This window comes from Mastigoproctus giganteus, chromosome 4 (assembly GCF_048544385.1).
Source record: "Mastigoproctus giganteus isolate SK-2022 chromosome 4, ASM4854438v1, whole genome shotgun sequence".
Taxonomy (NCBI): domain Eukaryota; kingdom Metazoa; phylum Arthropoda; class Arachnida; order Uropygi; family Thelyphonidae; genus Mastigoproctus; species Mastigoproctus giganteus.
This window is the reverse complement of record NC_143578.1, coordinates 217,678,866-217,693,199: the sequence shown is the minus strand read 5'-3', so window position 1 is coordinate 217,693,199 and position 14,334 is coordinate 217,678,866.

Sequence of the window (14,334 nt, the reverse complement as noted above, 5' to 3'; positions counted from 1 at the left end):
GCACCACAGTTTCAAGGGTGTATCGAGAATGGTGCAACGAACAGTAAACATCCTCTCAACGGCACTCCTATGGAAGAAAATCGTTTGTTGATGAGAGAGGTCAGAGAAGGATGGCTAGAATTGTGCAAGCAAACAGACTGGCCATAATGTCACACATCACGTCAGAATACAACCTTGGTGCGCAGAACAAACCACTAGTCGCATTTTGTCACGAATGGGCTACAACAGCCGACGGCCACATCGCGTACCTTTGTTATCAACGAAGAACAAGAGAGCATGCCTCCCGAAGAACAAGAGAGCAGCACTGGACTATTGAGGATTGGAAAACAGTTGCTTGGTCTGACGAGTCGAAGTTCCTGGTGCATCATGTTGATGGAAGGCTCAGAATTTGGCGAAAACAATATGAATCCATGGATCCGTCATGTCTGACGATTACTGTGCAAGGTGGTGGGGGCAGTGTCAGAAAACATTGCCCATGGTGTGGGGAATGTTTTTTTGGCACACGTTGGGTCCATTGATACCCATAGATTCACGTCTGAATGTCACATCGTACCTAAATATCGTTGTTGACCATGTGCATCCGTTCATGTTGACAGTTTATCCTCAGTCAGATGGTTCCAGCAGGATAATGCGCCGGTCCTCAAAGCCCGAATCACTATGGAATGGTTCCAGGAACGTGACAATGACTTTTCTTTGCTGCAGTCGCCCGCTCAGTCCGCGGATCTCAATCCTATTGAATATCTCTGGGATGAGCTGGAAAGCGCTGTTTGCTGCAGGCTTACACCTCCATCGAATCGCAAGGTACTGCGTGACATACTCATGTCTGCATGGTACTCGATTTCTGCACAACGTTTTCAGCATCTTGTTCAATCCATGCCTAGACGAATTCAGGCTGTTTTGAATTCTCAACACGCTACTAGGTAGGTGTACCTAATGAAATGGCAGCACAGTGTATAACCATTGTCCTCAGCTTCTGCCATGCTGCTGTTTGATATCAGTACCTCCTCTTCGGCAGTAAAAGTAACTGCGAGTTTACGCATCATTACTAGTTGATATTTGATTATAAAAATTGGGCCAACGGAATACCTGTAAATTTCTTTGTCCCCATGTAACAAAACCTACTGCATACCAAATTAAACGAATTTTAGACTTCGTGTCTTATGCTATTCTTAAATATATGCAAAAATATATATATAGCTGAGAGAATGATATAAATTTATTATGGTTGTACAGTACTTCTTTTGAGGATTTCTAGGGCATGGATTGTAATAACTGTCTTAGTGCGCTAGTTCATATGGTGTATTGTTTACAAGTGAGTGCGTTTTCACAGCACTTTGGGGCTGAAAAATAACAGCTTTCAGACACAATAGAGCCAATAAAGAAATCTCTCAGTGTATCAAGCCTCATATATATATATATATATGTGGTCTTTTTGATAACTGGTAAGTTAAATTCTTACATATTTTATACGTATAATATACATTAATTTTTCCTGCTACCATTGTTTAAAAATGAATAATTTAAAATTATTTCAAATTGTTTTAAATTTGTACTTCTGTATCTTCTACTCGTTTGGAATAAAACCTTTCTTTCCCATTACTTTTACCATTTACAGTTTTGACCTTGTGATCGGTGAGGGAAAACTGTGGATAAAAAGAAAATTGATGTTCTCGCTTATAATTACCAATCCACCCCTGACAGAAGTCTCGATCAACTTCGTCCAGCTTTTCTTGTTGTTGTTTTAAGATTTTTCTGGTCTATAACTACTGATTTTGATTCCATCACAGTCTTTAATCTCAGTAATTAGTAGGGATGCTTCCACTATGGGTACCGACAATCATTGAATCATTAATGCTTTATTATTTGTGTGTGTGTGTGTGTGTGTATTTGTGTGTGTGTGTGTGTGAGAGAGAGAGAGAGAGAGAGGCTAAGCAGCTTATAATACGGCGTATTTCATTTAGATCTGTTAGCAGGTGTTGGCTTAATTTGGCTGTTCCGTTCTCATAAGTTCGATTCTCTGAATTTTGGCAAAACAGCAAAGAAGAACGTTACACTCCCTCCTCCTATAATTGATTACAACGCGCACACGTTTGACTTCCAGAGGAAGGAATTTTGGAAGTCTTGGTGTACATGGTCGCGAGTGTATGTTCTAAAGATATTATAATTAAATTAATGAAAATGCCATAATTCAAGTTTATTAATTGCATGAGTTGAAATCACCAATATACACTCCGTGTCAAAAATTTTCTTACACTCAAAATATTAATGAAACCCTCTTGAAAATTTGCATGACAATATATTGTGATGTGTATGCAGGTGGAAAACGGGCTATAAGTTGGAATAAAAAATAAGTAGGATATAGCGTTATTGGACTATTCAGTATGGCATATGTATTATTATTTGTAATAATAATAAAAAGAAAACCCGAATATTGAATCAGTTTGCTGAATATGCTTTTACGCTAACCAAGCCACATGTATGACAAGCATAGGCCTAAATGAATGATTTTGAACAGAGTTGACCATGCAGCAGGCTGGATGGGCTACTCAGCAATTTGATGGTCATATTGAACGAGATCTTAAAAGTTGTTGAACGTTGACCTAGACGAAGCAGAGCACACAGCCTAGGTTCTAGAGCACCTAACAAAACATCAGGGCGTGAGGATATAATTCGAGGCGAAGTTCATTCATCTTTAGGACATGCAATATCGAGAAGCACCCATTAGTAGACTATGTAGTGAGGGTGCACTCACGTTGTGCATTGCATCGATTTCTTCTCTTGCTCCTCAACACATATTGTCCAAAGTGACTTCCTGGTGTAGAGAGCCAGTTGGAATGAAGAATGACAACATTGTCTTTGTATAAGTCAAGTTACATTTCTCCAACTCTTATTGTAAGAGGACGGTGCTCGGTCTCATACTTCGAACGTTGTTAGACAGTTTCTCTGCACTGTCGATATGCTTCTCTGGCCTGCTCGGTACTTATGTCTCCTGTTGAACATGCCTGGGACATGATGGGACAGCAAATAAGAGACATATCTCAACTAGCTAAAACCATAGGATTTAAAAGGAACAGGTTAGCTCAAGCATGAAGCGAATTTCCTTAAAAGGGTACGTTTTTTTTACTCACGGTAAAAATGTTGGTTTGCATCACTGTCGAAGGGGCGGTTATATTTGGTACTCTTGCATACTGGATAGATAAAAATCTCTTGTTTTGATATGATGCTTTTCATGCTTCTCTTATAAATTTGTACACCAAAGTTCAAATCAATCAAGATAAACCTTTTTAAAGCGAGACAATTTTTCTGATAATGTGAATATCTCAGTGGTTTATGCAGCTAGTTATAGAGTGAGGACCCCAGTTCGAATTTTAGCAAAAAAAAAAAAAAAAAACCTATGCGAGGGTGCAAAGTACACGTGCTTTCAGTGACCGGGGTTCGAGCCATGGCTGCTAAATACTGTGCTGTTTCTTGTATTCTCTGTATCTTACCAGCTCCTCTGAGTGTGTGGTCGTTCCGGAGTATAAACAGAAAATTTGTTTTTTATTTGGGTGTATAAATTGTTAGTGTTTGTCGTGATCTTCTGCCTCTTCTTCTCTGTGTGCCATCTCCTAATTGAGGTCAGCGGTCACCACACCAAATGTCTCTCGATTTCTAGTAGCTCTGAACAGCTGCTCAGTGTTCATTCCCATCAGATTCTTGATGTACCTTGATCTTCTGCCTATAACTGCTCATTTTTGAATAAGAGTATCAACTATTGCATCTTCTCCTTACAAAAATAAAATAACTAAAATAAAAGAAATGTAAATAATTTATTTGATTTGATTTGTAAGTATCAGTCATTGATGAGTGCTGTTTATTAGTAAATAAATAAATATTATTTAAATATTAATGGGTACTATGAAAATATGATAAATAAAATGAATGGATTGCACCAATATTATTCTTTTATAAAACATTTTGAAATTGATCCTAATTAATCTCATAAAAAATCAATATATATTTGGACATTGGGAGATTTCCACGATTAGTCTGGGCACAAGACGAACTTCCCAATTTTTGGAAGAAGAAGAAGAGAAAAAAAAACAAAAGCCCACGATTGACTAACAGAGCCATGATTTGAAACTGCTCGTACAGTTCAGTTACTTTCTTTTTTAAAATTACTCACACAGTCTTTGAGATATATCATTGAATTTGTTCCGCCAGAAGCCCAAGGCATGGTCTCTATAGAGGCCTCTGAATGCTGCAGGAAGTAGTTGTCGACAGGATTCAAACGTTCTGTGGGATTAATATCCGGCGAATTCGGCAGCCAAGGTAGTACTTGGAAGTCACTTTCGTGTTCGGCAAACCGCTCTCGTATACAATACCGGCAACGTGGCCAAGCGCATTATTCTTCTGGAAAATACTTGTGCCATCCGGGAAGACAGTCACCATGAAGGGGTGTACCTATCAGTCACAATGGATAGGTAATTTTTAACATTCAGAGTGCAGTCAGTCTAGGGGTATAAGAGCTCTAGGAGATTCCCAGGAAAATATCACCAATACCAAAACAATGTCGCCACCAGCCTGTTTTTGTTGGACACCAAGACATTGGAGTGGTTCCACTCTGTAGTTTGTAGCCGTACCCTCCACCTACTGTCCACACGGCGTAGCAGGAAATGTGATCCGTTGGAAAAGGCAACTTTTCCCTGGTCGTCAATGGTCCAATGACGCATTTAGATGCAAAGGCGTGATGAACGTGATCTGACGAACTCCAAAAAAAAAAAGGATTCCGTCAGATCATGTCCCTTGCCCATGTCGATCAAATACTTCGTATAGTCTACATTCCACGAACCTGCAGTATCACATTTATCGATTCTCATCGCGGAGATGAGAATCGATAAATCGTCAGGCTTGAGGACCGGCCGATTGCTAAAACACGGCGGTGGTGATAATGTTTTTATTGGACAGTGCATATGGTTCATATTTTTTCAATTCATGGAGACTGATCCACTCTTATAACTGGGTCTCCATTCAAGAGTCTAATAAAAAAATTCAGTATGGAAATAAAGCATGTCGTCATAATGAGAAATATTTAGAAGAAAAATGATTTGCGTATTTTGTCATTCTTGACCATTCCGGTCTGAAAGTGTAAATAGAAATAAAAACATTCCCACCTTTGACTGGATTTTGGAGAAGATGTGCATTGCAAGGCAGCAACTCACTTAAGAAAATCTAACGCCCTCTTCTGTAATGATTCACCTCTTCTGCCAATAATGACACTAATTAAGGGATAGTGTAAAACGGAACTGCGTTCGTATGTACTTAATCGAGACACTTCTTAGTAAAAATTGCTTAACTTATTCGTTTGTCTGTTATTACTGAGAAATGATGTTACAACAGACAATAAAAAGAGGTGAAATAAAGGTCATTTTTTGTGGTCTCGCAGTATACGTTACGTCTCACTTTGATACCTTGCCAGGTTCTTTCTTTATCGCTTACCTGATTCATATTTATGTACCTTTGGTAATTGCAAAGAAGATCGTAACATTTATTCTTAGAACCATATTATTCAATGAAAATGCCGAAACATCTCTTAAATTAAATTCGCAATGAAATAATTTTAAACTTTATTTTTCCTCCTTATTTCGGTAAAAGTGAAAACAAATCTTTTCTTATTTGCCTCTAATATTTCGATTTTTTAGAGAAGCAGTTAAGAAATAAAAGGCAGTGCACCCTCAATATAACGCGGGTTTCAGGCGACAACTTTAATACTGGTATTATAAGCAAAGCGCGCTGTAGCTGAAAAAAAATTTACTATTTTTTAAACATACTGTAAATACACTTTACCTAATATACAAATACTTTATTTATTGATGTTTTATGAGTATACAGACTGACACATTATCTTCTGGGTCTGCACATTATCTTTTGGTTCTTCGATTTCTTCCTCGTTTAGGTAATGCACAACTGGGGCTTTCGCATCCGCCTCAATCCAAGCAGCCAAATCATTTGCTCCAAGACTGTCACCAAGTACGTTACAAGTAGCCTTTGCTTTTTGTTCTGAAAATGATGCTAATTCAAGATTGTTATTAATGGTCGCTTTTTTTCTTTTACAATACATTTCCCTAGCAGTTTTCAATTGCTGCTGAGCTTACTTTTCCCCTCGCTAATCTAATATTGTATGTAACATTCAGTGTTAATGTTTTCAGAAATTCTAGAACTTTAATTTACTAGTTCACAACACTAACAAGTAACTCACCGCGATAGTAGGCTTTGAAGGTTCGAATAATTCTCTGATCCATGGGCTGAGTTAGTGCAGTTATGCTCCTTTGTAGAAACGGGACTCTGATCTTGCCATCTTTCGTTTTAGGACATCAGCCGAAGGATGAGCTTGGCAATGATCTAACAATAACCTTTTGTTTCCAAGCGTTAGCTATTTTTATAAATCACAGGTAGCGATTTCATGTTGACATTTTCTTAAAACAGCGGGGACTTCGGCTTTAACCGATGCAAAATGGCAGTCTTCTTTGCGCACAGTAACACAGTAATTTTCTCTTTGTTAGTTCCATGACCGCTTTGTTGGTTGCCTTCTTAATATCCAGTGACTCGTCGGGGAGAAGTTTATAGTACAGCGCTGTTTCTCAATAGTTGTACAACTGTTCACATGTGAATTCACCATCTTGAATCATATTACGCAGAAATTCAGAAAACTCTTCTGCTGTTGTAATGTAATCAAATGCAGATTCGTCTACAAGACTAACCTGGGTTATCCCATGACGAACATTCCGTCTCCAAAGTCACCATTTAGAAGCTTTAAATATGTCATCGTCTCCATCAAGGTTATGAAATTTAAGTGCCTGTGCCTCCTTCACTACGCTTCTGCAGAAAGTAACTGTATAAACATTCGTCCACATCTCTGTTTTCACAAACTTTTCTTTCTTTGGAAGCTCATCTTCTACGGAGTCCACTAATGAATGCAATTTTTCTTCCTCTTTCATACAACTGCGAATCTTTCTGAAATTCCACACTCGCGAAATAGACTGTATATAGTTTCGGCACTCTTAACTCTTTAGATAATCTTTAACTTTTCTTCAACTGTGTAATTTTTTTTCTTTTGATGGCCATAGTCCTACTGATTTACTAATTTTGTCGTGTATTGGTTTCTGATGCCCTAGAATTTGTCTTGCCTTGAGAATATTAATAAAAACCAAGCTATCCAAACTATGCCGAAGTGCAGTCACATGATTTCTCCAAAAATAACTTGTCAGTTCATTTATTATTCGGTCTAGTTTAGTCCTTAGCAGTTTCTGCTATCCAAAGTGTAACTTCTAGTCGAAGAAAGGATATCATGTGCTATTGTTTACAAAAATTTACTTTATAACTAATGTAACGCTGATATACTCTTATCTCTAGCTGAGGGGACAAACTGGGTATCTACAGTAATTACTCTTTGACGAGTCCTGCTGTTTACAAAAAATACTTTGAAACTGAATATATAAAAATGAATATACATTCAAATTTTTCATTTTGGAAATACTGTAGTAGGATGTATAGTATTCACTTTTTCCAGTTCCCAATATGAAATTGCCTAGTTCTTTGAACACGCTGCTTTTTCATAATTCGTTTTGGGGATATGATCATACCTGCGGTATGAAGAGGCGCGTTACATTGAAGTTGCACTGTGTATATATAGATTGTGCATTTGAAAGCGAACAGTTATTTTCGTAGTAATAGGTTGCACAGTAACTAGTTTTTATGCAGATTCTGACTGGAAACTAAAACATACCTAGAACATTTTAACGCTCATATGAGGGAAAGTATTTTTGAGGATTAAGTGGGTGGAAGAAGAGGTGACCGAATGAAATGAATCCCCAAATGGTAAGTCGTAATAATGCTTCCCACTTTCTATCAGCTAGTGCAAAAATCGGTCCCTACGTAGTAGGTATCATTTCTTGAAAGCTTGGCCAAAGCTTTACGTTATCTTAGCTAAATATATTCACATTTTCTTCTATACACGACTGATAAAATATCTGCAACCCTCGCAAATAGCACATCTGTTACGATGTGGCCCTTTCACGCTATGAGCGAGTGAAAAAAAAAAAAATGAGTTTTTTCTACACGGTATGAAAATAGCCCATGAGCAAGGGAACGCTGTTCTTCTTTGGAAACTAAGGGGTTTTTTTTTTAAATCCAGAACGGTAGACAAACTGACCACAGAGTACTTGCAATTACAGGCACAATATATTGACACGTCTTAGCCTTAGTTGCTTTGGTAGAAAACAATAAACAGTAAAATCTATTTTTGTTAATAACACTAACATCTAATCACTTGAACAAGATACTGCTCAGTTTAAAATACTGTACTGCACTGTATTTATTATGGTTTCTTTTTATTATAGAAAGAGTAATCGTTTGAGATTTACTTCATGAATGCCAATCGTGATCGCCCCATTAACAACAACAAAGTATGATATTAGAATAATTAAAATATTCATATCACTGAATATGAATTATAACGTGTAAATAAATCAGTAACTAAAAAGAGATCAGAGGTTATCTATTCCCGAATTTCAGTATTTTAAAACAGGCATGCGGAAGTCAAAAGATAAGCCTGATCTTTTTCGGCTTACCCCACTTCCAAGTATAGTTATCAACATTTACACTCTTCCGGTTTGCAAAGGCACGTGGATGGAAGCTATTATATACAGTGTGTATATATATATATATATATATATATATATTTATTTTTTTTTTAATTTATTATTATTTTTTTTAAATTTCCACTGAACAGTTTTCTTTTAAACAATGCTTTATAAGTTATTTTGAATATACCTTATTTATGGAAATTACAGAAAGATGAATACTGATCTATGACAGCCCAAGTGGGAAGAGAACATTAGTTAGTTACTTGTAGCTGCCATCATGAAAAGCAATGCACACTGAATGAACAGTTTTGTATAAACATTATTCTATTATTATTTACGATTTACATTAAGATTCAGTTTATCATTTCATGATGCTGATGATGGCAATTTTCAGTCATGGTGTTCGTCATTTCCTGGACAGTGAACAGACAGAGCCTATCTTTTCGGATGTGGGTGCATTGTTGCAGCGGGCTCAACAATGCACCCACATCCCGATTGAAAAGGGCCCGAAACCAAATAAAGTTGTCCTCGTCAGTCGCAGCAAGCAGGACAGAATATCCAAATATTATTGCACTTGGTCCCCGAATTCTAGGGCCTGCCTCTTCCTGTGAAGTTGTTATTTCTGATAATCCTCAAATTTTGTGTATTTTGCCTAAAGATCTGACTTCTTTGCAGCAAGAGGATTAAGAGAAGGTCATTATTACACTCTTAAATCACCACACAATTCGTTTCAGGGTCATGGTTCGCTACTCTACTAGAAGCAGTCATAATCAGAAGAATTGAGGGGTGTCAGTTCTCAATAAAGAAAACTAGACAATAATGCCTAGCTATTACAGTCTAGGAATATATTGGGAGTTATATGCATATTCAACTTAAATGAATATTTAATTAATTTATGAATAATTTGACACATCAGCTAGTTTTTATCATAGTGCGTGGAGCATATATGGTGCTACATATAATTCCTTATCATGTATTGTATATGTCCAAGTGCGAGTTCACGGGCTGAATTGCATGCTTTGCTGGCTGAAAATTGGTTAAAAGCAGTAAATATTTAAAAAAAAATGTCCGACATCTAGTTCTTAATCAATGTTTTTAATTAAATTAATTAATTTAGTCTTAGGATGGAAACTTAACCATACTTACACTTTTCATGATGTTATTGTTCCGAACTAGTATTAGCATTAGTAGTGGCAAAAAAAAAAAAAAAAAAAAAAAATGCAAGGAGGCAAATTTAAACAGAATCACCTAAAAAAATTACCCACATCATCTGTCTATCCCATCTAATAATTTATCTAATTTTCCCTTAAATTTATTCAAACTACCCGCTTCAACAATACCAGGCTGAAATTTTTCCGACCTTTCGCACATCTAATCTGCAACCGCCTTTTTTCAATTTAAATTTATGTTGTATTATGTCACGTTTCAATTTAATTTATGTTGCATTGTGTGTCATCTGAGAAAGAGTAAGGATGCCACCAGCATTTAGTTTACTCAATCCATTTAAAGCTTAAACACTTCAATGAGATCGCTCGCGGGTGTCTAGTTTCTATACCTTTGCCTTATATAACGGGATAATCATCGTCTTGTCTTTCCTGGCAAGATTCCGGTATATCATTAACAGAACCTCATGATCATGCAAACCAGCAGGTAGACAACCCTTAGCAGCTTGTTTACCTGTTTGCAAAGTTTTTGTCCAATATAGATTGCAAAGGTTTTAGTTAAAGACAATATGTCCAAATTCATGAAAACTTCATGTACGAGCGTACAATTATTACTAGGTCTTTTTTTTCTTTCCCCACTACCTCGAGTGTGGCACTTTTCACTGGTTTGTTATTCTCAGATTCTTGCGGTATCGTTTAACGCCGCACCTAGCGGTATGGTGTTAAACTTCAATTATCACCACTCAGACATCTGCCCAATTTCTCTAGGTTTTGTTGCAGTAGCATACCTTGATTCCTGTCATATCACTATCAATAGGCATATGAATGCGAACTTAAACATTAAAATTGATATGCCTTCATCAGTATCATTAAGAAATAGTGAAAGCAACAATGGTCCAACACTGAACCCTGAGGGATTTCATTCATTAATTTTACTCGTTAATTGCCCATTAACCACTCTCTGGCTTCTTTCCCTCAATTATCACTTTATCCATAGCAGTAATTTTCTCTAATGTCCCACTGCTCTAATTTATACAGCAGTCTTTCATGTGAAACACTATCAAAAGCTTTTCTGAAATCTAAGTATATGGTGTCAAAATTATTATTCTTTAATCCAGTTCCTTTGTTAGCGCGTCATAGAGAGGACAGAGAATCTTTATTATAACGATGGGCCTGTACTATGGTATTATAGAGATAGACCTGTACTATTAATAATCTAAAAAAAAAAAATTATAAACTCTAAGCGTATAATATTTAAGGTTAAGAAATGAATCAGTGTTGAAAAAATCTCTGTTGAAAAATCATCTCTCATTTGAAAGTACTATCAGGTGTTCATTGTTTATTAAAATTGCTTGATCTGTTGTCGGGGTTCTTATAAAATATAAGGAATCCATCATGTTGTAAAAATGAAGAAATAACGAATATTTTAAGGTTGAAAATCGAAAGATTGAGACTGAAAAACTAGTTATATGATGTGAATTATGATTGAAGCAGGACATAATTTCACTCTTCCCAATAAAATAGAGAATTATGCTTTTAAAGTTTAATATAGTTAGTACAATACGTAGTGTAAGTATGGCATTGGTGATATTTTTAAAATTAGATGGAAAGAAATTTTGTTTTAAGGACGCAAACGAAAGTATAAATAATCGATTTTTATTTTATTATTTTAATTTTGTGTTTCCAAGTAAATTTTGTTTTCTGACTAAAGCTGACGAATCCTTGCTTTCACTCCATGAGGGCGCGCTGTAAAGCGGAGTGTTTAATTCGTTCTGGATCTTGCTTGGTGCGCGTTTTTTTTTTTTTTTTTTTTAATTATTTAAGTTGTATAAAATTTCAATTAGAATGCAGTGTTGGGAAATCATAGTATGGTAATTCTTGCTACCCGAACTCCATCCACAGATAAGTATTTCTTGTTTTTCATCGAATTTTTATTTTATTTTTATCCTTAGGCCTAACAAGTTTGCAATTGCATGAATTTCATTACGAGACGCAGCTGGAAAAGAAGTTCTTAAGACTACACTGCTTCCAGTTGTGTTCCTTTTTCCTTTTTCACTTTCTTTCCATTGCAAAATTGTCTGTTTGCCCTTATTGCATTGCTTAAAATTTTCTACTGTATAATTCGCAATCTTTTCAGTTATGGTTGTTAAAGCCAGCCGATTGTACTCTGTAATATAGCGGTGTACATCTTGTTTACTACATAGTTTAAAAGTGCAAAGGTAACAAATATTTGCTTGAATATTTGATTGTTTGTATAGGATAATTACAGTATTGAAGGGTAAACCATCAATAGCTACGAATCAGCACTTAATGTAATGTGATTTGGCAATGATATAGCTCAGCGATTTTCAAACTGTGTCACGATAACCTTTCCCTGGGAGGGGGGGGGAATCACGATCAACTTGAGAAAAATTGCATTTTTTTTTACTTTGCCTCACTTGGGTTTTTAAATATGATTGTCTTGAATTAAAATGATATTATTTTTGCCTTGAATTAAAAGGATATTATTTTTGCCTTGAATTAAAATTATTTTATTTCTGTTCTATCTTATATTGCAATCAAAGATTTTATTTATTTTATTTCTAGCGAAATGTATTTATATTATAAACTTGGTTTTATCATTGTTTTATTTGATGTATATAGTTTGAAATTTATATTCGCTCTCAGTATTCTCCGATAATTAAAACGCAACATCTAACAGCATCAAGTGTTCAATAACAAGTTGGTTCTTTATTTATTTATTATTTTTTTTTAATTTGAAGACAAAATTTTATGGGCTATCAGCCACATTTAGTGGTTAAAACCATTAGTGTAACTGTGCAGAATTATATCAACAAAGTTCACATTAGAAAATTTAAAGTATCGTTAACTTTTTTTATAATAAGAATAAATACTGCTTCTAATTTTAGTCGATTGTTTTTATCTATGGCACTCAGATTGTTATATATATATATATATATATATATATATATATATTTTTTTTTTTTTTTTTCTATTCACTCAGTGATTGTTATAAGCAGCTTAGTTTTTGGCATGCAGGGCGGAAAAAGTTCGCCATTGCTGGTATAGGACCTTTGGAGGTTGTGTAGGGAACCGCGAACCCCGATGCCTGCCTTAACATTTGGATAATTACATGTTTCCTATGTGGCAGTTCTTTAGGACAAACTCATGTTTCTTTAAACAGGATAGTGCCCATGCTATCACAATTTTCAGTCATCCGCGGTGACTGGACACTGTAATTCCTGAGCGCGGATCCTTGTGAAATATTTTTGTGCTATTCGAGATTGGTTCATGGACATTAATGCATAAAAGTTGGGATGGGCAGCACAGGGTTTCGATTTGAATTCCGTGCCCATGGGATGAAATGAAACTTTGGGAAAGGGGGGGGGGGTTGCAGACCAGCACGTAGCATATCGGTAGCTCGACTGGTAGGAAGAATGGAGGACCACACTTGGCGCAGTTTATCGTTCGTTAGTGGAAAGCCTACCTAAGAGGATTGTGTGTGTCCTTACGGCAAAGGGGTTTGGAGACAAATATGCTGTTGAAGTGAGTGGCAGTGATGTCAATGCGAAACCGATGTGTGTCAGGATAATATTTGGATGGTAGTGCACACTGTTTTTGCACTACCCTCCAAATAGTATGTATTCCAGTAATACAGAATGGATTCTTGAGCAACACGACACAAAATGTTATGTTTATTACAAGAGGGATAACACCAGTCTTTAGTGAAGGATAGCGAAACCTCCCAGATTTTAGCACGTGTTTGTTTAAATGATTTTGCATAGACCTTTTGTTACATTCCTTCTTATAGGGAAGAGTTAGACAAGAAATTTAACTCACATTTCACCGTTGTTGAGTGTCAATATCAGGGATGGCAGTTTTCAAAAAAAGGCACAAGCAGTGCATGACATAATATGATCCCTTGTCTAGCTGAACTTTATCAGTAGTTGACTGGAGGGCTGTAGGACAGTAATATTCATTTCAGCATGTGCAATGACAGGTGATGAAACTTGACGAACGATGACACTGATTGCTGAACAGAGATCGTTTCTTGAGCATAGAGGAGCCCGTAAAATTAACAGATTTGGTAGAATTAATAAAATATGGCTTATTGGAGGTAAGCAGAGATCATCAACTAGGCTCAAAATGGATAAGATGTATTGATAAAGTGCTCATGTTGGATTAAAAATATTTCTTATGGAGTCATCAACGGCAATTCAATATCCCCCCCCCCCACTTTCACTCAAACAAATGAAATTCACTCAGGTGGCAACTTTGTTTTGGCGTACCTATAAACATTTGGTAAAAATTGGACGACAATTTGAAAATGAAAAATGTTACAACAGTCCTTTTTGACATGTATTATGCTGCCATCTGCCGGACTTCACCGTTACTTCTGGAATAGGGAGGAGGAGGAGAATTTTTTTCGTTGGAATCGCAATATACACGGGTGTACAAAAGTTGCAACCACAAAATAATCTTTGATTTCAAGAGTGATTTCTGTAGTTGTTGGAATTCTACTCAATGTTTTGTGGTAAAGTGTCATA